The sequence below is a fragment of the Urocitellus parryii genome, chromosome 9, assembly GCF_045843805.1.
Source record: "Urocitellus parryii isolate mUroPar1 chromosome 9, mUroPar1.hap1, whole genome shotgun sequence".
Lineage (NCBI taxonomy): Eukaryota > Metazoa > Chordata > Mammalia > Rodentia > Sciuridae > Urocitellus > Urocitellus parryii.
Window position 1 is genome coordinate 107,354,093 of NC_135539.1, and position 22,160 is coordinate 107,376,252.

Consider the following 22,160-nt stretch of genomic DNA (forward strand, 5'->3'; position numbering starts at 1 on the left):
AATCTTCATAACTTTTTACAAAATGAAGGGAACCAGAGTTAACCAGGGACCATCTATACAAGAAAACATGTTAATGAATAGTTTATCCTTAATAGACAAATTGGGACCTAATATGAAACTGTCTGGAGATTTTCTGCTTTTCAGCAAGGAACTATCTGCTTCCAGAATCCACCAATTCCAGATGTCTTTGCTCCTGGGAGCAAAAAATTACCACAACGCAGATCTGATCCAGGGACCTATGTTCTAAGTTCAGGCTGTTTCAGTGCCATTAGGTCCTGAGGCAATTCAGGGCAGAAAAGGGTAGATCCTATAGTCACTGATGTAGGACCAATTGCTGGTGATCTTAGATCTAAGGACTTCAGTGAAGTTTCAACAATTCAACAAGAACCTGTTGGAAGATTTGATTAATCAAGATTCTTAAAGATCACCATCTAGTTTAACCAACTTGAGGATGATCAAATATCTCAAACCCAAATAGAACTTTCCTCTACTCATTAATATAAGAGTAGGTATAGAATTCCATCTGCTGCTTCTGACTAAGAAAGCAGCATGACAACTTCCTTATCAGACAGCCCTGAGAAACCAAAATGCTAGGCCCCAGGGAGATCTTCAAATAGGAGGGAAAAGCTGCTACTTGGAATTTTTCCATGAACTTTTCTCAGAATTAAATCTCGTCATACTCTCAGGATGCTTCTACCCAAATTTGATATTTATTAGAACATAGGTTTTATTTTGTTTTGTGGTTTTGTTTGTTTGTTTGGTTGGTTTTACTCTTACCCTCTTTCTGTAGCATAGTTTCATTGAAGAAGGGCCTTGCCAAAATTTTCTTTTTCTTTCCTTGGCTGTGACTTGGAGAATTAATTTTTTCTTATGCAGTTATATCCCTTTCCTTATTTATATGCTACCAGTAGATCTTTTGATTAATTTTTAGTATATTTGTTAATTTTGATAGTTTTTGATAGAAAAATTAGTGATGGGATCATAGCAATTTCGAATACAGTATATTTTGCAGTAAGCAAAGTGGTAGGAGAGATTTAGGGGAAAAGAAACAAAAAACTGGCTTGGTTCTTTGAGATTCTTATTGCTTTCCTTTGGTTTAATTACCTAAAGCTTTCTGTACTCCAATTCCTGCCCCAGGAAACTGCTTTTCTCTGGGGGTAAAGGCCTCCTAGGGAAATGCCCTGCTAAAAGATTGGCTTTTTCAGTATGCTGCTTCAGCTGGTTGTTAATGTCTGAAAATTATGTACATTTATTTATATCAATTTCACTTATTTCCATGTGAATAGAGAAAGAACCTAAGGATATACACAAAAATTTTAAGAGTGATAACCCCAGGGGGATGAATTAAAGAGAAAAGTGTGGCCATTTCACCTGTTATTCAATTTCCCTTCCAATTATTTGTATTTTTCAAAGTAAATATGCATTTTATAACCACTTTATAACATCAAAACTAAAAGGCAAAATAAAATGAAAAATTAAAATTAATTTAATTTTAAAGTTAAAAGATTTGCAGTTTTGGGGTTTTAATTATGTATATAGTTTTCTGAATATCTGAAGAAAAGGAAAAAGGCACTGTTACTTTAGCACCAACATGTTAACCATTCTTTACCTTATATCTATCTTCAAAATACCCTGCAGATTCTGTGCTCTTTGATCAATAAGAAAGTACAGTATCCTACAGCAGTCAATCTTATTTTTATTTAAATTAGTCACAATCACTTACCTTTCCTTCTCTTTTCCATTTATTCTTTTTGTCTTTTCTCTTTCTCTTAATTTTTCCCTTGGTAATCTCTAAATTTTTTAAAGAAAAATTAGAAGTTTTAATTCATTTTTAAAAATAGAAAAGTGTCTTTTCTTTATTAATTAATCAAACTGTGATAGACTATGACAGCAGCAGAAAATAAGCTAAGAAACGTATCCCAGTGGCATTTATAAATGCCATATATAATAAATATGTGGCATTTAGAATCTCATCTAGAGAACAATACTGGTGTGAATATTGTTCCACTAGAATCTAACTTTTACATAACCTAGAAAGCATAAGGTGCTATGTTTATTAGCAGAAACTAAAGAATGCAACTATTAAATTCTTTACTGGGAAATATGAAAAATAAATTATTTTAAGGAGAAATAGAAAAGGTGATTATTAGCCTGCCACCATATTAACCACTCCATACTATAAAAGACATTCTTTTTCCTAACTCTAAGAAAAAGTTCCCTGCGTAAGATATTTTAATACGGTTTAGGGTTTTCAGAGTTTCTTAAATCTGTACTTGATGTCTTTCAAAAAAACTTTTGACCATTAATTTATTTAAATACTGCTTCTCTCCAATTGGAGATTGGATTCCAGTTATATTTTAGATCTTTTCCCTGAGTCTCATATGTCTCTGATGGACTCTCTTCTCTACCTTCCATTTTTTTCTTTTACTCCTGAACTGACTTCCAGTTCACCAATTCTGTCTTTTGGTGACTAATCTACTGGTAAACCTATCTAGACTGTTAATTTTAATCAATGGAATTTATAATTGAACTATACTAGAATTAGTATACCAATGAACTTTATACTAGAACACTTGATTATTTTATATAGTTTATAAATCTCTATTTTTCTGAATATATTAATCACAATTGTTTAAAATTCATTGCCACCTAACCCTAATATTTGGGATACCTATAGGGCTGTTATTTTTTTCTCTTGTTTTTTTAGTCCTATAGGTAACCCAGATATTGGAGTTAGGTGGCAATGTCTTGTAATTTTTTGTTTAAAGTATTTTTCATTTAAAAAATTTAGAAGTTATAGATGATGTTATTGACCTATAAAGACTATTTAAAGACCTTTCCTCCACCACATAAACTGAATGATGGATGATCATCTAAACCCAGTTTGGAACCATGCAAAATGAGATTAGAGTCCCAGTAAAGCTCAATTCACCTCTGATTCATCCTTAGCCCTCTTGGATTTTCAACAGAGGTCTATGCTAGTGGAAGAAGTCAATAAATGAAATATATTTAATGGCATAAACTTACAACTATAAACAGAATAGTAAGTAATTGTCCATCTTTCCTGGAGGTTACCAGAAGAGGTGCTCCAATAAAATAAGAGGGAAAAAAGATAAGAATCGTATGCTTCATAAAATGGATGATCAAGTGGCTACATAATTAGGTGTTTCTTTAAAAGCCTCATTAAACCCCTGGGACCTCCACTGCAGAAATAAGGCAGCTGCATAAAGAATACCAAGAGCAAGGAATCTTGTGGCCCTCACAACTATCAAGTGAATCAACCACATTCCTTTGGAAGGCCAGTGCTTGAGTTGCAAATAGCATTAGAGGATTATTTTAAAGATAAGAATCCCTCTCTTCCTTTTGTTTCCTAGAGACACTGCACTTGGTAGATAAATCTATATTTATTTGTAACTGCCTGTGTTAAGCATGCATACTTTTAGGCAAACTGGGGAGAAATTTTCAAAGTTAGATCCTTATGCCATCAGTGTTCTAGCAACTCATTCTCAATCAATGCCATCAGAATTATTACAAAAGGCTTGCCATTTCGTCTAGATCCTATTTTTGTATATATACGGATATACTTTTGCACTATTAAAGTATTTTGATAAAGCATATATTGTTTTTGTTCAAAAGCTTTAAAGCAGTCACCCATTTTATGTATGAATATGTTGAGTGATTACTCAAATAAAAATTTAAGTGTCTATGGAAAAAAAATGGGTGATCAAACCCAAATGAGAGGTAAAGAAAATGCTCAGAATGAAGATGAAAAAAGAATCTAATATCATAGCTACTTCACACATCTTGAGAACAGTTAAGTTCAAATGGAGTATATTAAAAGAATGTAGGAGAGAAACCTCAAGTAAAATGAATGGAATACTTGATGCGCTTGAATATTTTGAAAGGCAATTTAGACTATGACTATATATCACAAACAGAAAACTAAACAAAAATTTAAAAATTACTAAATTCAAGAAAAACAAAAAAAAGTGCTAGAAAGGAAACATTATTTAGCTCAGTTATGAATAGCACCTATAAAGTCATGATAATGAAATTATTGAATAATGAAATCATCAAAGTTATCATAGTGAGATCCTATTTAGGAGGATGAGAGGAAGCGAATATGAGAGAAAATGGTGGTTTGGTTTAAAAAGAAAAGAAACTTGGGCTGAGGATATAACTCAATTGGCAAAGTGCTTGCCCTGCATGCACAAGGCTCTGGGTTCAATCCCCAGGACCATACACACACACACACAAAAAAAAAAAAAAAAAAAAAAAAGGAACTAAGTTTTTATCTTCTGTAGAGCCTAACCTAAAACTTAAAAATGAAGAAATGACTCAATAAGCAAGTTATTCAAAGATTCAGATGTAAATATCAAAACATACTGCAGTACAGTTTGAAATGCTTGCCTTTGGAAACTGAAATTGGAGAAAGTCATTCTGAAACTGTCAATTAGGGCCAGGGCAGAACCAAGACATTTTGAAATATGCCAAAACTCAGAAAGTTTACCTCCCAGATGATATATTTTTTCTTCATGTTTTTCTATTTGTACATTGTAGTTGTACATAATGGTGGGATTTTTTGATACATATTAACAATATAATTTGACCAATATCATTCCTAATAGTTCCTCTTCTCTTCCCTCCTCCTTCCCCTTTTTTCTATTCTACTGATTTCCCTTTTATTTTCATGAGATCCACACTCCTACATACACACACTTTTCGTTTCCTTTTTTGTCTCGACCTTCTGCATATGAGAGAAAACATATGACCTTCTGAGCTTGGCTTATTTTGCTTACGATACTGCTCTAAAGTTCCATCCTTTTTTTTTTTTTTTTTTGCAAATGACATGGTTTCATTTTTCTTTGGGCTGATTAAAAATCCATTGGATATACATACCACATTTTCTTTACCTATTCATTCACTGATGGACACCAAGGCTAGTATTATAATTTGGCTATTTTGAATTGTGCTACTATAAACGTGGGTATGAAGTATCACTATAGTATGATGACTTTAATTCTTTAGGATAAATACCAAGGACTGGTATAGCTGGGTCATATGGTGTTTTCATTCCTAGATTTTTGAGGAACTGCCATATTGATTTCCATAGGGCTGTACTAATTTACCATCCTACCAACCATGTAAAAATATTACTTTCCCCCCACAACCTCTCCAGCATTTATTGTTTGTATTTGCGATGACTGATATTCTGACTAGTGTGAGATGAATAATCTCAGTGTAGTTTTGATTTTCATTTCCCTAATTGCTAAAGATGTTGAACATTTTTTTTTTCATTTATTTGTTGGCCATTTGTACTTCTTCTTTTTTGAAGTATCATTTCATTTGCCCATTTATTAATTTGATTATTTGGGGTTTTTTGTGTGTGTGTTTTGTTTTGTTTCAGCTTCTATATATTCCAGATATTTATACTCTGTCAGAAGAGCAACTAGAAAAGATTTTCTCCCATTCTGTAGGTTCTCTCTTCACATTCCTAATTGTTTTGTTTGCTGTGCAGAAGCTTTCTAATTTGATGCCATTTCATTTGTTAACTCTTGGCATTATTTCCTCAGCTTTAGCAGTCCTAGTGAGAAAGTCCTAGCCTATGGCTGTGCATTGGAGTGTTGATTCTTTATTTTCTTCTAGGAGTTACAAAGGTCTTTGATACATTGAGTTGACTTTTGTGCAGGATGAAAGATAAAGTTCTAGTTTAATTTTCTACATATGGATAACCAGTTTTTCCTAGTACCATTTGTTATAAAAGTCTCTTTTCTCCAATTTGATATTTGGCACTCTTGTCAAGGATTAGATGACTATATCTGTATGGGTTTGTCTCTGTGACTTCTATTATGTTCCATTAGTCTATGTATTTATTTTTATGTTGGAGCCATTTTATGTTGTTATGATACCTCTGGAGTATAATTTGAATTATATTATTGGTATTGTGATGCCTCCAGCATTACTTTTTTGGTTTAGAATTTCTTTGGCTATTCTGGGTCTTTTATTCCTCCAAATGCATTTTACAACTTTTTTTGTTTTGTTTTGTGAGCAATGTCATTGATATTTTGATGGAGACTGAATCTGTATTGCTTTTGGTAGTATGGCCATTTTAACAATATTAATCCTGTCTATCTATGAATATGGGAGGTCTTTCCACTTTCTTGTATCTTTTTCAATTTCTTTCTTCAGTGTTCTGTAGTTTTCATTGTTGAGGTCTTTCACCTCCTTGGTTAGATTTATTCCTAAGTATTTTATTTTAGTTTTTGAGGCTATTATGAATGGGATTGTTTTCTTCATTTCTTTCTCAGAAGATTCAGTGTTGTTATGTAGGAAAGCTACTGATTTTTGTAAACTATGTTGCTGGTAGGACTTTTTGGATCTTCTAAGTATCAGATCTTATCATCTGCAAACAGTGGTAATTTGAATTATTTTTCCTCCTATTTGAATCCCTTTTATTTTCTCCTCTTGCTTAATTGTTCTGGCTAGAATTTCTAGTATTATATTACATAGGAGTGGTGAGAATGGACATCCTTGACGTGTTACAGATTTTAAAGGAAATGCATTCACTTCTTCCCCATTCACTATGATGTTGGTTGGGGCTTTTGGTATATAGCCTTTATGATGATAAGGTAGATTTCTTCAATGTTTTTATCATTAATAAGTGGTGAATTTTGTCAAAGGCTTTCTCTGCATCTATTGAGGTGACTAAGTGATTTTATCCTTAATTCTATTCAATTACATTTATTGATTTGAATATGTTAAAACTTCCTTGCATCTGGGATAAAACCAACTTGGCAATGTTGTACAATATTCTTAGTATGATTTTGAATACAATTTGCTAATATTTAATTAAGAATTTTTGAATCTAAGTTCATCAGGGATATAGGTCTATAGTTTCCTAACCTTGATGTATATCCTTAATGGTTTTGGCATGAGTGTGATACTGACATCACAGAATGGATTTAGAAGTATTATATCCCTTTGTATTTCATGAAATAGTTTGAGGAGCATTGACATTAATTCTTTGAAGGTCTATAGAATTCAGCTGAGAATCCATCTGATCCTGAGCTTTTCTTTGTTAGAAGATTTTTTATTGTTACTTCTATCTCATTGTTAGCAATTGGTCTATTTTAGTTTCCTATTTCTTCTTGATTCAATTTTGGCAGATTTTATGTGTCAGAAATTTATCAATTTCTTCAAGATTTTTCAATTTATTGGAGTAAAAGTTTTCAAAATAGTTCCTAATGATCCTCTGGATTTCTGTGGCAATTTCTCTTGTTTCATTTCTAATTTTACAATTTGGATCTTCTTTATCTTTTGGTTAGTTTGGCTAAAGGCTTATCAATCTTGTTTACCTATTCAGAGAATGAAATCTTCACTTCATTGGCCCTTTGTATTTCTTTTATTCTAAATTTCATTGTTATCAGCTCTGACCATAATTTTTTCTGTTCTTTTACTGGTTTTAAAATTGTTTTATTCCCTTCTTTTTCAAGGGCCTTGAGATGCATCATTAAGGTTGTTTATCTGGGATCATTCTGATTTTCTTATGCAGGCATTCATACTATAATGTTCCTCTTAGAACTGTTCCTTCATAGTGTCCCAGGGGTTGTGATATGTTGTATCACTATTCTCATTTTATTCTAAGAATTTTTAAATTTCTCCCGATTTCTTCTACCACCAATTCATCATTCAAAAATGTATTGTTTAGATTTTGTATGTTATTTTGATATTTATTTCTAATTCCATTACATTTTGATCTGCAAGGAATTATATTTTAAAAACTTAAAAAAATTTTTCTGAGAGTTGTATTGGGACCTAAAATACGATCTATTTTGGAGAAGATACTATGGGCTGCTGGAAAAAAAGTATATTTGGGTGTTCATTCAAATAGATGAAATGTTCTTTAAGTTTCTGTTAAGACCATTTGATTTATAATATTTCTCAGGTCCAGAGAGTCTTTACTGAATTTATGTCTGGATGATCTACCTATTGGTAACAGAGATGTGTTTAAGGCACTCAGTATTATTGTGCTGGGGTCTATCTGAGTCTTTTAATTAAAGTACTATTTCTTTTATGTAATTAGGTGCACCCATAATTGTGGCACAAATATTTACTATTATTATATCTTCTTGTTGGATTGTTCCCTTTACTAGTTATGTAGCAATCTTCTTTGTCTCTTCTGATTAATTTTGGCTTGAATTCTGCTTTGTTGAATATAAGAGTCCATCTCCTGGTTGATTGGGGGCTCCCTTCACATGGCATATCAAGTTCCATATTTTCACTTTCAACTGTGACAGTCTTTGTGTGTGTGTATCTTGCAAATAAAATAAAGTTGGGACTTGTTTTTTAATCCATCTGCCAGCCTATGTCTTTTAATTGAAGAGTTGAGACCATTTACATCCAGTGCTGCTATAGAGAGATGTTTATTCTTGCCATTTTGACTGATTGTTAACGTTTAATTTGGTCCTATTTCTCATTTGCTTAGTTAATTTTCAAATGAGATTTGTTCATTTGTGAGCTCTGGGAATTGTTTTTTATTTATTCTGTGTGAAGAAATTTTTTTCTGGAGTGCCAACTTAGTAGTCATCATTAATTCTTTTAGTTTCTAATTGGAAGGTTTTTAATCTCTTTGATTCAAAAAGATAACTTTGCTGGACATAGAAATTGTAGTTGACAGTTACTTTTCTTTAAGGACTTGGAACATATCATTCCAAGTCCTTCTGGCTTTCAGGGTTTGTGCTCAGAAATTGGAAGTAATTATGATTGGCTTGACTCTAAATGTGACCTGACATTTTTCTCTTGAGGCTTTCAAAATTCTATGATTATTCTGAATATTAGGCATTTTAATTACATGTGTAATGGAGAGGGTCTTTTTTGATTTTGTCTCTTTGAGGTTTGGAATGCATCCTCCATTTTTATGTCCATCTGATTCTCAAGGTCTGGAAATTTTTCTGCTATTATTTCCCTGAAGACGTTATCCATTATATTAGCTTGCATCCTCCTCCAATTCCAACTCCTTAAATTTGTTGTCTAAATGTTGTCCTTCAGTTCTTGTATATTCTGGTCATGGTTATTTTCTTTCCTTTAATACTGTCTGAACGTTCAAGGCTGGCCACTTTTGTCTTCCAGCTCTGAGATTATATCTTTGGCATGGTCTACTCTATTAGAAGAAATTTCAACTGAACATTTTATATGATTGTGTCTTGTATTTCCAAGATATCTGTTTGATACTTTTTCAGTTTTTCTATCTTCTCATTAAATTTCTTGTTTGTATCTTGCACTGATTTTCTTATTTCATGCAGATGTTTCTCTATGTTCTCTTGGAATTTTTTGATCATTTTTATCATCATTCTTTTGAATTTTTCTATCTGATATTTCTTCCACTTCAATACTTTTGGAATCAGTTACTGGAAGATTATAAACTTAGGAGGAATTATATTACCTTATTTTTTCATATTTTTTGTATCCTTGTGTTGAGTTTTATACATCTGTTGGGATGATTTTCTCTTCCACTCTTATGTGTGGGCCTTTTTATGGCATAGCCTTCTCTTGATACAATGTCCTAGAGTGATTCAGATTAAGACTCTTTAATAGGTGTGGTATCCACAGACTTTGCATTAATTCTCTCTTTTTGCTACAAGTGTAGATATCCATTAATGGGACCAAAGGGCCTGGCTGTAGCTTTTTCTACTTGTGGCCAGGTTGTTATTTTGAGGTTTTATCTCTTATATTCTTTATATTGAATTATAGCTGAAGTTTGAGTGTGTTTAATTTTTATGTGGAGCAAAGTATGTTATCCTTTGGATGAATTTGGTTCAACAGCAGAGTCTCTGCACTATGAACATATAGTATACCTGTAGCTTCCAAGTATCTATTAGAAAAGGGGGAAACAAAGAATAGCAACAACTTATGCAAACAATATACAGCATTAAAATAAATACCTGTCTCCTACTATAACATCTACAATGTTAATTAATAAAAAATAGGAGTGGTTGGGTTAGCAATTGCCAACAGCAAAAAATGATAAGTAACCATGAACTAGATCTGGCATTAAAGCAAACAATAGGTGTTAATTATGATATACATAGCAGTAATAATTGAAACAGCATGAATGATGGAGACAGGAGTTATATAAACCAATTAGTTATAGCAAACAGTAAAAATAGTTCATGAAGAGAAAAAGAAAATGGGAGAGGAAGATAGAAGGGAGTTTAGAATGTTCAAAACATGAAGGAGAGAATTCAGAAGGGATGTAAAAAGTTATAGCTCTAAAGAAGGAGTAAAAATAAGAAAAACAAATGGAGGGATACAATAAGAGAATTTGGCTGTTAGGAGCCAAAAAGGAAGGAAAGAAAGAAGGAAAAATAAGGAAACAAACAAAAATGAAATAAAACAAAAACCCTAATCCCTCAAAAGACAAGGCAAATAAAAACAATTATTGTAAAAAAAGCTAAAATTGAGTGAAAAGAAATGTGGGGTTGTGTCAGCACAACAAGAACACCAAAAAAAATGAATGAATAAGGAAAAAATGTTCTTAATGAAAAATGAAAGTATCATCTCCACTGAGGTGGTCAAAAAAGTCAACAAGAATGGATGGTCACTACCTATTCCTGACTGTCCTTTTTTTTCCATTTCTTCTTGGGCTATGTACTGAGGGGAGTGGGGAAGGGGAGTGCACCAAGGGCTGGGGTTTGTTAACCCCTTCCTCTTTTGTTGTTGCTTACTTATCTTCCAGTTGGGGTAGCCCTAACTTGAAGTTGATTGAAATAACTCTCAGCCTCCCTTCTCACCAATATAAGATAGAACAGAATAGGAAATACTGTTAATAGGAGTTTTGTCTGCACAGACCAAATTGATGCCCACCCAGGGTTGGGCTGCTGCAGAGTTCTGTGAGGGGAGTTCCAGTGGCTGGCACTTAGTCTAATCAGGTCTTAGGGAATTTGTTGGGTGAAATGTGCTCTGGAGAAAGTAGAATAACATCACAATTCAGACCAGGCAAATTCTGATTTCTGTTGGGTTCTGGATTTCAGGAGCCTCCCAAGAATTCTACTCTCAGGGAAGGAGACCCAATACTCCATACATTATTTCCCACAAGTGTAGCCTTCCCAGGCTTAGTCCTTGGATGTATTCTCCCATTTGTTCATTTTCCTAACCCTCTTCAGCTGGTCATATAAGCCACGAGACTCAAAGGTAAAGTGAATTGTACTCCATTTTTTCATTTTTCTGGATACTATCCACATTATGCCTGTTTCAGTCATGCTCTGCTAGATACACACTAGGCCACAATTCAAGTTCTTGACAGAGCTGTATCGAAATGTTTGCTATAATTTCCTGGGATTCTGCAGCAGCAAAATCCAGCATGACCTCTTCGAGAGGACTCCTTCCTCAACTCTCTGCTTGCCAGTTGGGAAATACAGAGCATTTTTCAAACACCAGTTTTCTCTTCAGCCTCTGGGTCAGCTAAATTTAGCTTGCTTTTCTGATCAACTTGCTTTCCTGTGCCATCTGTTGTTGTGTTTCTTTCTCTGTGTCATCCCTACTATCTGTGGTGAACCAGTGTCACTGCCATTGCTGCAGCTGCCTTGGCTCCAAATATTCTTTTTTATTCTTCATTTGATGCACCCAAATTTCTTAGTCTCTAAGATACTGTGATATTGAATTTCAGTGAAATCACTCTTTTACCCACCTCACTGAAAAGCAGTTCTCCTGCTGCTTAAATCTGGAGGCATAGAGTAATTTAAGCCACCTTCTAATCTGCTGTCTTGAATCTCCTCTCTCAAGTTGATGGTTTGGAAAAAAAAAATTTATTTGGCAATATACTCTAATGGTCAAGACAGGAAACTAAGAGAGAAGAAGTCATGGATCTAAGAAAACAGTGGCCCCAACCTGGAATTCCAGTGAGGAGAAATCCCAGAGTCAGCTACGTAGAAGATTTTGATGGTAGAAAGTGCTCCAGATTATATTATTAGGCAAGAATATTTTTTCCACACTTTAAAACAGTGCATTATATTTGTATATAGTGATGGGATTTGTTGTGATATATTCAATACAATATACAATATAACAATATAATTTGGTCATATAACTCCCCAGCACTTCCCCCACTTCCTACCAGCCTTCCACCCCATAGTCCCTCTCCCCTACTGATCTCCTTTTGATTTTCATAAGATCTGACCCCAATATTTCTTTCCTTTTTCTTCTCTAGCTTCTGCATATTTTCTCTAGAAAACATACAACCTTTGATCTTCTGAGTTTGACTTATTTCATAACTTAATGGTTTCACTCATTTTCCTGCAAATGACATAATTTCATTATTCTTTATGGTTAAATAAAGCCATATGGTGTATTTATACCACAATTTCTTTATCCATTCATATACTGAATGACTATTGTAAATTATGCTGCTATAAACATGGGTATGAAGATATCACTATAATATACCTAAATACTGAAGAGTGGTATAGTTTAGTCACATGGTATTTCCATTCCTAGTCTTTTATGGAATCTCCACATTGATTTCCTTATTCCTTAGTGGTTGTACTTATTTAACATACCACCAAAAGTGTAAAAGTGCTCATTTTCTCCACATCCTCTTCAGCATTTATTATTATTTGTATTTTTTTTTACTTTATTAAAATTTATTTTTATTTTTGTTATTTTTAGATATACATGACAGTAGAATGTATTTTGACGTATTATACATACATGGAATATAATTGGGATCTTATTCTAATTGGGATTCCATTCTTGTAGTTGTACAAAGTGTGGCTTTCACTGGTGTATTCATATATGAACATAGGATAAAGTTATGTCTGATTCACTCTACTGTCTTTTCTATACCCATCCCTCTTTCTTTCATTCCTCTGTCTAATCCAATAAACTTCTATTCTTCCCTCTTATCCCACCCTCCATTGTATGCTAGCATCCACATAGTAGAGAGAAAATTCAGCCTTTAGGTTCTTGGGACTAGCTTATTTCATTTAGCATGATAATCTCCAGTTCCATCCATTTACCAGAAAATGCCATAATTTCATTCTCCTTTATGGATGAGTAATATTCCATTGTGTATATATACCACATTTTCTTTATCCATTCATCTGTTGAAGGGCACCTTGGTTGGTTCCATAGCTCAGCTACTGTGAATTCAGCTGCTGTATACTTGATGTAGCTGCATCACTGTATGCTGATTTTAAGTTCTTTGGGTATATATATTGAGGAATGGGATAACTAGGTCAAATAGTGGTCCCATTTCAAGTTTTCCAAGGAATCTTCATACTGCTTTCCATAGTAGTTGCACCAGTTTGCAGTTCCACCAGCCTGTATGAGAGAACCTTTTCCCCCAAAGCTTCACCAACACTTATTGTCTCTTGTATTCTTGATAATTGCTATTCTGGCTAGCAGTGTAGTTTTAATTTGCATTTCTGTATTTACTACAGATGTTGAACATTTTTTCCCACTATTTGTTGGCCATTCATATTTATTCTTCTGTGAAGTGCCTGTTCAGTTCTCTTTCCCACTTATTGATAGGGTTATTTATTTATTTATTGGTGTTAAGTTTTTTTGAGTTCTTTTTATATCCTGGAGATTAATGCTGTATCTGAGGTGAAAGTGGCAAAGATTTTCTCCAATTCTTTAGGCTGTCTGTTCATGTTCTTGATTGTTTTCTTTGCAGTGAAGAAACTTTTCAGTTTGATATCATAACATGTATTGATTCTGTTTTTTAAAGATTTTTTAAGTTTATAGATGAACACAATACCTTTATTTTATTTATTTTTATGTGGTGCTGGGAATCGAACCCAGTGCCTCACACATGCTAAGCAAGCACTCTACCAGTGAGGTATAACCCCAGCACCACCATGTATTGATCCTTGATTTTACTTCTTGCCCTTTAGGAGTCTTATTGAGGAAGTCAATATGTAAACCAACATAATGATGGTTGGGCCTACATTTTCTTCTAGTAGGCTCAGGGTCTATGGTCCAATGCCTAGGTCCTTGTCCACTTTGAGTTGAGTTTTATGCAGGGTAAGAGATAGGGATTCAATTTCATTTTGCTACATATGGATTTCCAGTTTTCCCAGCACCATTTGTTGAAGAGTCTATCTTTTCTTCAGTGTATGTTTATGGTGCCTTTGTCTAATATGAGAAGACTGTATATATGTGGTTTTGTCTCTGTGACTTCTATTCTGTTCCATTGATTTTCATGTCTATTTTCGTGCAAATACCATGCCATTTTTGTTACTATAGCTCTGTAGTATAATTTAAGGTCTAGTATTGTGATGCCTTCTGCTTCACTTTTCTTGCTGAGGATTTCTTTGGCTATTCTGAGCCTCTTATTTTTCCAAATGAATTTCATGACTGCCTTTTCTATTTATATGAAGAATGTCATTGGGATTTTAATAGGAATTGCATTAAATCTGTATAAAGCTTTGGGGAGTATGGCCATTTTGACTATTTTAATTCTGCCTATCCAAGAACATATGAGATCTTTACATCTTTAAAGTTTTCTTCAATTTCTTTCTTTAGTATTTTGTAGTTTAGTTTTCTTGATGACTGCCATTCTGACTGGTGTGAGATTTTTTTGTTTGGTGAGCAGAAACTATTTAATTTGATGCCATCCCGTTTATTAACCCTTGGCATTATTTCCTGAGCTTTAGGAGTCTTATTAAGAAGTTGTTGCTTGTGCTTATATGCTGGAGTGTTAACCCTACATTTTCTTCTAGGAGTTTCTTCTGTTCTAATTCATAGCTCTTTGATCCATTTTGAGTTGATTTTTGTCAGGCATGACTATTTCTAGTTCATAAGAAATGAACTCTTTGGAAAAGCAGTATTGAAAAAGACAGAAAATCTTTTTCTTATGGCAAAGTTACATTATCTTATCCTCAACAACAACAACAACAACAAAAAAAAAAAAAAACAAGTAGGAGAATTAGAAAATTCAAGGAAAAAACTGTACAGGAAAGTCATGGTTCTAATATGAAGCAAAACTGACATATGGCATAATTTTAAGGAACTTAAAAAATGTAAATGATGTTCTTAATGCTGACTAGAAACACTGTAGAGATATTTTTCCTTTGAGAATCTCAATAATCATATTAGATATATGATTTTGCATATATAACAATATTTATATAGTGATAGTAATTTAAACACCAATTACTTAACCTATATAAAAGAGAGTATATAAAGAGCTATAAGGATAATATTTATTAATTCATAGAAACACTAATCAAAACACCACTAGCAAACACTGAGAGAATAAGGATAGGTAAAACAAAAGAATAATTTCAAGATAGTCAATTGACATAATCTAGAGTTAGTATGAATATGCATAATATATGTTGTAATTTTGATTGCCCAGTGTCTGATTCTGCTTCCTATGTTTCTGCTGCCAATGCTGAAAATGCCAGTGCTTGTTTTCCTAGCTTCCTTTGCACTTAGGACATAGGCATATGACCTAGGATCAGCCTATCGCTGCCTAGAAGTTAATGACATAATGAGACAGAAATAATGAAGAATCCATTCTAGTCATGGTGGCAGAAATACACAGTGTCTTGTGGCAGCAGTGGCAGTGATGGTACTGGTGACATCAAGTAACACTGACATTGCAAGATAAGGCTTGCAGGTTCAACAGTGGCAGTGATGGCACTGTGCCCTCATCAGGCTCTGTGAACTAAAATTGGCTATAGTCTGGCTATCAAATTTCACCTTATTCCTATCCACATTCAGAGATGAATTATTCTCTATGCTTCTTGGCAATTATGTAAGTTACTCAATGTAATTCCTTTTCCACTTAAATCAGCCAGTTAGTTCCTTTTGCTAGTAAGAAAAAATTCTGATTAGACTACTAATAAATCAAGGAATAAAAGTATAAGCATATTACTTGAGAGAGAATAAAAATCCCTAATGTCAATGGTGATTAGCATGTGCACTCATCTACACAGTAATAGACTATTAGTTTATTTGTATTGCCCAATATAAAACAAGTTCCTTGACTGAAGAAATATTTACCATTATTATGGCATCATTACTTCCTGCCATATTTACCATTATGACTGGCACATATTAGGTAGGCTCAATAAATATTAGTCAAATAAACAAATTATGAAGGAGGTTTAATTAATTTTTTAAAATGACTTAAGTTATATATGCAAAAACCTTAACAGGGTGGTAAACAACCTTCATTGCTTGAATCTGTCTGGCATCCTGAGGAAGATGATGCACGAGGAAACAATTCATTATCTGAAGAATCATATTTCACTGATTTATACTGAGATTCATGGTGTTTTGGGTTTTGCTTTTTTTCTTTCTTTTGTTTGTTTTTACCTTAGGGAGATAAAATGGAATGTAATTATTTTTTAAAATATAAAGAACAAATGAAAAACAAATAATTTATAAAAAGTATTTATAAAAAGTATTCAAAATCACTCAAAAGATTTTTAAAGCAAGTACAAACTCCTACTTTCACACTGTCCAGCCCCAGCATCTTCAGGACTTCTTTGTGTGAACTTATGCTCCATGTCTGTGAAATCTGTCTGCCATGTCTACAAAATTAAGATATTGACAAGGTATTAGAGAATTTTAGAAGCAAAATGATGTTTCTTGAGAAAGAACATATAAGTGGAATCAACCTCAGCAATATTAATATTTTTGAGCTTTATTCTCAAATAAACCATTTATTCTATATTTTGAAGGGCTTTTAGCATATAGCCACATGTGGGTAAAGATCCCTCTATTCACTACATGTCAGGAGCACCCTTTAAATTTGACAACCTCAAATGGCTCCAGACATTTATTATTTTCCCTCAGAGGGCAACCACTGTTAAGAACAACAATCCCATCAGGAGCCACTAGACTAGAGTAGCAGTGACAGAAATTGAAAGAAGAGGATAAATGTAAGCATCAGAGTAATCAGGGATTGTATATAAAAATTGAGGGAAAGGAGAAAAAGGGTGACTTCTAATTTTTTGGCATGAGCACTTCGGATAGAAAATATGACCATTAACAGATCTATGAAAACAATAAAGAGGAATAGGTTTGGAATATATTCTAAGAAAACATCTTAGCATCTACTAAATAGAAATTTAGTAGATGCTAACAAACTCTTCAAGTAAATATATATCTCATGTTAGCAAATATTATTTGATGGAGAAAAGAACCTGAAAGTATAAATTTGTGTTTATTTAGCAGAGTACTGAAAACCACAAAACTGAATGATATCACAAAAGAAACCATATAATGGAGTGCTAAATCTTCATCTTTCATAACTAAAGTCAAAAGATGTCTGAAGTAGATAATATCTGAATTAGGAACCATAAATATAAACATATTACTTAAAATATACAAGTACACCATCAGAAAGAACTAAAAGAATTGAAGGGAACTGCCCATGGAGATTTTGGTGGAGTATTGCACTACATTTTGGGGTGTTTTAATTATGATTAAATACTGTAAATATTAATTTGACAAATTTTTTTGCATGTGCCACTGCACCCGGCTGACAAAAAATTTAAAGTATTAAATAAATCTCCCCCTTCAAAACATACAAAGAATAAATGGGGTTGCTCATCCAAGACACTGGATTTCCTTCCTAAACTTCATACTAAAACAATAATTGAGGAATAAAAATTAAGAAATGCAAAATAGGAAAAATAAAAGGATTCAAGCAGGAAATGTCATTTAACAAATGTCTGAAAATAGAAAATAAATGTGTGTTGACATAAGAAACTGAGTGGGATACTGGGATACTTGGGACATTACCCTGGGAGTGACTCCACCTAGCAGAACCTAGAAGAGGTTCTAATTGATCGAGGGAGACCATGAAGGATGGGTGGGAAGATCTGTTTAACATACAGCCCAGTGATTACTCCCAGGCAAAAATTCCAAAAACTGTTGAAGGAAATCTGATTAAAAGTGGGTAATTCTGGGGCACTAAGGGTAAGTTTTGATATCTTGTTTTGTATTGGACCTTTAATGAAATAGCCAGTTACTGCCACCTTGCCTTAATAATATTAAATATGTATTTGCAATATGCCAGGCAATGTTCTAAGGATGGTATAGGAAATCTCCATTTACCCCCAAACAATAAACAACATATCATTCCATTTTTGAAATGACACAGAGTGGCTGATTAACCTACCCACATAAGGCTAGTTTTAATTTCCCTAATGACTAATAATATTGAACATCTTTTCCTGTTCTTATTTACTAAATTTTTGTCATCTGTAGTGCGGTGTCTATAAACTTTTGCCCATTTTAAATTTTATTAGATTTTGAAAATTATATATTTTGGATATAAGTCCTTTGTCAATTATGTGATTTGCAAGTATTTTCCCAGTATGACTTGTCTTTCATTTTCTTTCCATTATATAGCAAAAGATTTTAATTTTGATGAACTTCAATTTATTGATATTTTTCCTTATTGATAGTAATTTTAATGTTGTATCTAGGAGGTTTTTGCCTGACTTAGTCATGAAGACTTTCTCCTGTTTTTTTTTTTCCCCAAGAGCTTTATGGTTTTAAAATCAAGTCATATGAACTAATATACAGAAATATGTTCATGGCACTATGTGCTTAAAACATGCATAGATTCCTGACTATGATTCAGGCCCTTGATTTTTTTTCAAGAATTGTTTTGTTAATCTACTTCCTTTCCCTTTACTTATAAACTTTATATTCAACAAATCTATACCTACAAAAATCTTGCTGGGAATTTACTTGTCATTGCTTTAAATGCACAGGTCAATTTAGGGAATACTGACATTTACTTACATTTAATTTTCCAGTCTATGAACACAGAATGGGTATTCTTTTTTTTATTAGTGTTTTGCATTTTAAAATGTATGAGTCCTGAGTATATATTAGCAGGTTTTTACCTAAGTATTTCATTTGTGGGTGAGGAGAGTGGGCCAGTGTTCAACTGCTCATTGCTAGAATAACAATATGATAGACTCATTTGTTTTATCTTATATTCTGCAATCTGCTAAATTCACTTATTAGTTTAAAAAGCATGCTTATAGATTTACGTATGTAGACAATTATTATCTGAAAACATGGACAATCTTATTTTTTTAATTTTCCATTCAGAATGCCCTTTCTCCCCTTTTCTTGCTTTGCTAAGACCTTCAGTAAGATATTGAATAGATGTGGTGAAAATAGACATCCTTGCCCACTCCCAATTTTGGGGAGTGGAGAGTATCCAGTTTTTCACCATTAAATATAATGCTAATTATAGGCGTTGTGGTTGGCTTTTATTAGGTTTCTTTCTAGTCTATCAGGTTCCTAATTAGTTTGCAAAGTTTTAGAACATATATTGAATTTTGTCAAGTGCTCTTTCTGCATCTATTGCTGGAATCTTGTAGTTTTTGGTTCAGTCTGTTAATATAGTGGATTATGCCAAATGATTTTCAAGTATTGTTTCAGCTCTGAATTCCTGGGATAAGTGACACTTGGTTGAAATGTATTTTTTTAAAAAATATTTTTACTTTATTTACTTAGTATTATGTGGCGCTGAGGATCGAATCCAGTGCTTCACACATGCTAGGCAAGTACTCTATTACTGAGCCCCAACCCCAGCCCTAGTGTATTATTTTTAATTTTTTTATCCATTTGGTCATATTTTTGAGAATTTTGAGTCTGTTCAATCGGAAGTTTGATTTATACTTTTATTTTTTGTTTTATCTTTATCTGGTTTTGGTATTTATCTGGTTATAGTATTCTCTTGCCCTTTTTAATGTCTACTGGGTCAGTAGTAATGCCCCCTCTTTAGAAATGACCTAGTACAAAAAAAAAAAAAAAAAAAAAAAAACCCTGAAGACAAAAATAGAGGGAGGACATAACTGTGCCTCAAACCTTGTTATTTCTTTCTCTTTCAGTTCCATACCCAGGCAGATACCAAGTTCTTTTGATTTGCCCTTGCCATTATTTCTTGTTAATTTACCCTCATTCCCTATGTTCCGCGGCACAATATCCTACCTAAATTATGCCACCTGCCACCTAACTAATCTCACTGCCTCTTATTTTAATGAACCCATCATACTAGTGCTGGGTCCACCTTTTTGTATCTCCAATGGTTTTGCACTGCCTACAGGATAAAGGTCTTCCACATCTGGCTTACTTAGTTCTGTCTTTTGAGGTATAGTATTCTATTTCCCTAAACTGGGGGTTTTAAAAACATTTTGGGGAAGATTCATGAATCTCCTAAAATTGAGTACAAAATGTTATATGAATGTGAACTTTATTTCTATCTTTATTAGACGTTCAAAATAAGAACATGTGCAACAAATTTTTCAAACTAAATCTTTATCTATCAATCCACTATGCTTCCCAACTGTTTCCACATCAGTGAAGAATGATCACTCCTTTGTCTGAACTTAGATTTACAATATTTTAGTGATCTAACCTATCCTTAACACTTCATACACGAGGAGATGCAAAATATTACTAAATTTAGAGTTTAGATATCCGATAAAAAGGAACACTTGAGGGCCTGTGTGAAGAGAGAGTTGTAGGCAGGGGGTTCTTAGACAGAAGCCAGAAACAATTCTTCAGGAGAAGCAAATAAAAGACAGGCAGGGAGATCAACAGTATTTGGGAAAGAGAGAGGAGTAGTAATGGAGTCAACTTTTCAACTCTACTACATCTAAACTATGATACCTTGGGCAAATTATTGACTTTTTCTGTGCCTCAATTTTCTCATTAGGATCATTGATTAAATAATGTGCGTGTAAAGGTTTTAGGTCAGGTCCCTTACTCCTAAAACATTGTTTTGTCAACTGTTGTCACGTAAGAGAAGGCTTTCAGGCTGTAGCTCAGTAGGTAGAGTGCTTGCCTCCCATGCACAGGGCCCTGGGTTAATCCCTAGCACCACCACCCCCCCCCCCACAAAAAAAAAAAAAAAAGATCGAGAGAGAAGGTTTTTCAGTAAGGGAGGGAGTGGGGGCTGAGAGAGATGGTCCTTTGTGGGAATGCCGTCAGCGGGTAGGATTTTGCAACAGGATATATTCCCAAAGAACGAGGGGCGGGTGTACTGGGGGCGGGGAATCCTCACAATAGGAGGAACCTTCAAGTGTCATAACAAGAATAGAAGTCGGCAAAGACTCAAGATAAGTGCTATGAGCGCTTAGGACAAAGGACACCTCTAGGGACGGGTCGGTGGGGTGGGTAAAGGGCAGTCCAGAGAGTAATCGAGGGGCCAGGGAGGAGCAGAAGGGGACCTGAAGGTAGGGTGAAGGCTAAAACGAAATGCCTGCACGGCCTCTATCGGCTTGCCTTCACGCTCTTTCTAGCCACGGTCCTGCTGCAACCATCTTTTTACTGGAAACTTCGGGGAAACTTTTTCGAGGGTGCTGAAAAGGCCAGGTGGCGACCGCCGCGGAGGTGGACGCCGGACAGCGCGCCAGCGCGCTGTGGCTGGAGGGCGGGACTTCCGGGCGCGCGCGCGTCCGCTGGCCGGAAACGTCCGGCCACGACACAGAGAGGGGCGGGAGCAAATGGCTCTTCCGTGTGCGTGGGCCTTCTGCCCCGGCTACAGGATCTGTGGGCTTGTGGGGGCGGAGACCTCTGGGAAGGGCGAAGGCCTTGGGTTGTAGCTTCTCGGTCCGGGCCTTGCCGGTTCGCTATATCCTTTCCACGCAAGTTGTGAAGAACCTCAAACTTTAGCACCACAATCAGTAATAAGTTGTCGCCAAATGGCAAAGATTTCCTGGGATTTGAGATTCTTTACTTGTGTAGATTTGCCCAGACTTGATACCAGTTCCGTTTTGAGACTTCCCATCTGTTAGTTCAAGTTTTCCCTTGTTCTTAAGGTGAAGTGTTGGGGTTTTATCTTTTTCCCTGGCTATTTTTGTTGTTACTGTTCCCTAGGCTAGCGTGGGGTTTGGTTGATCTATCTTATCTGGTCGTTTTGCTGAACCTTACATTCTTAAAATTTGACAATTCTCTTTGATCTTGTGGGTAAGACTTTATTTGTAAATAATAATATTGGATCTTCCCAAGAGTCCAGGACAATGCTGAATAACAGTCTTAAGGATAAACTTCTTTCTTTCCAGAAGTTATTTTGATTGCATTTTGTTTCATTCATGTTATTATCTACAGATTTCTGGTAGATACCTTTATTTTAAAAAATAAAAACTAAAGTCAATTTGTTCTTTTCCTTCTTGGCC

General features: G+C 34.3%; 1 long non-coding RNA gene across 2 annotated transcripts in view; it reads right to left on the minus strand.

The window, feature by feature from the left end:
- Window positions 1-21,397, minus strand: part of LOC113181830 (uncharacterized) — a 38,783-nt gene extending 17,386 nt beyond the window's left edge. For both annotated transcript variants that reach the window (XR_003300633.2, XR_013344321.1), the window contains exons 1-4: window positions 21,268-21,397; window positions 16,460-16,541; window positions 16,177-16,323; window positions 1,724-1,791 (exon numbers count right to left, since the gene is read on the minus strand). This is a non-coding gene — a long non-coding RNA (uncharacterized LOC113181830). The remainder of the gene's footprint in view (window positions 1-1,723; window positions 1,792-16,176; window positions 16,324-16,459; window positions 16,542-21,267) is intronic.
- Between the last annotated feature and the right edge of the window lie 763 nt (window positions 21,398-22,160).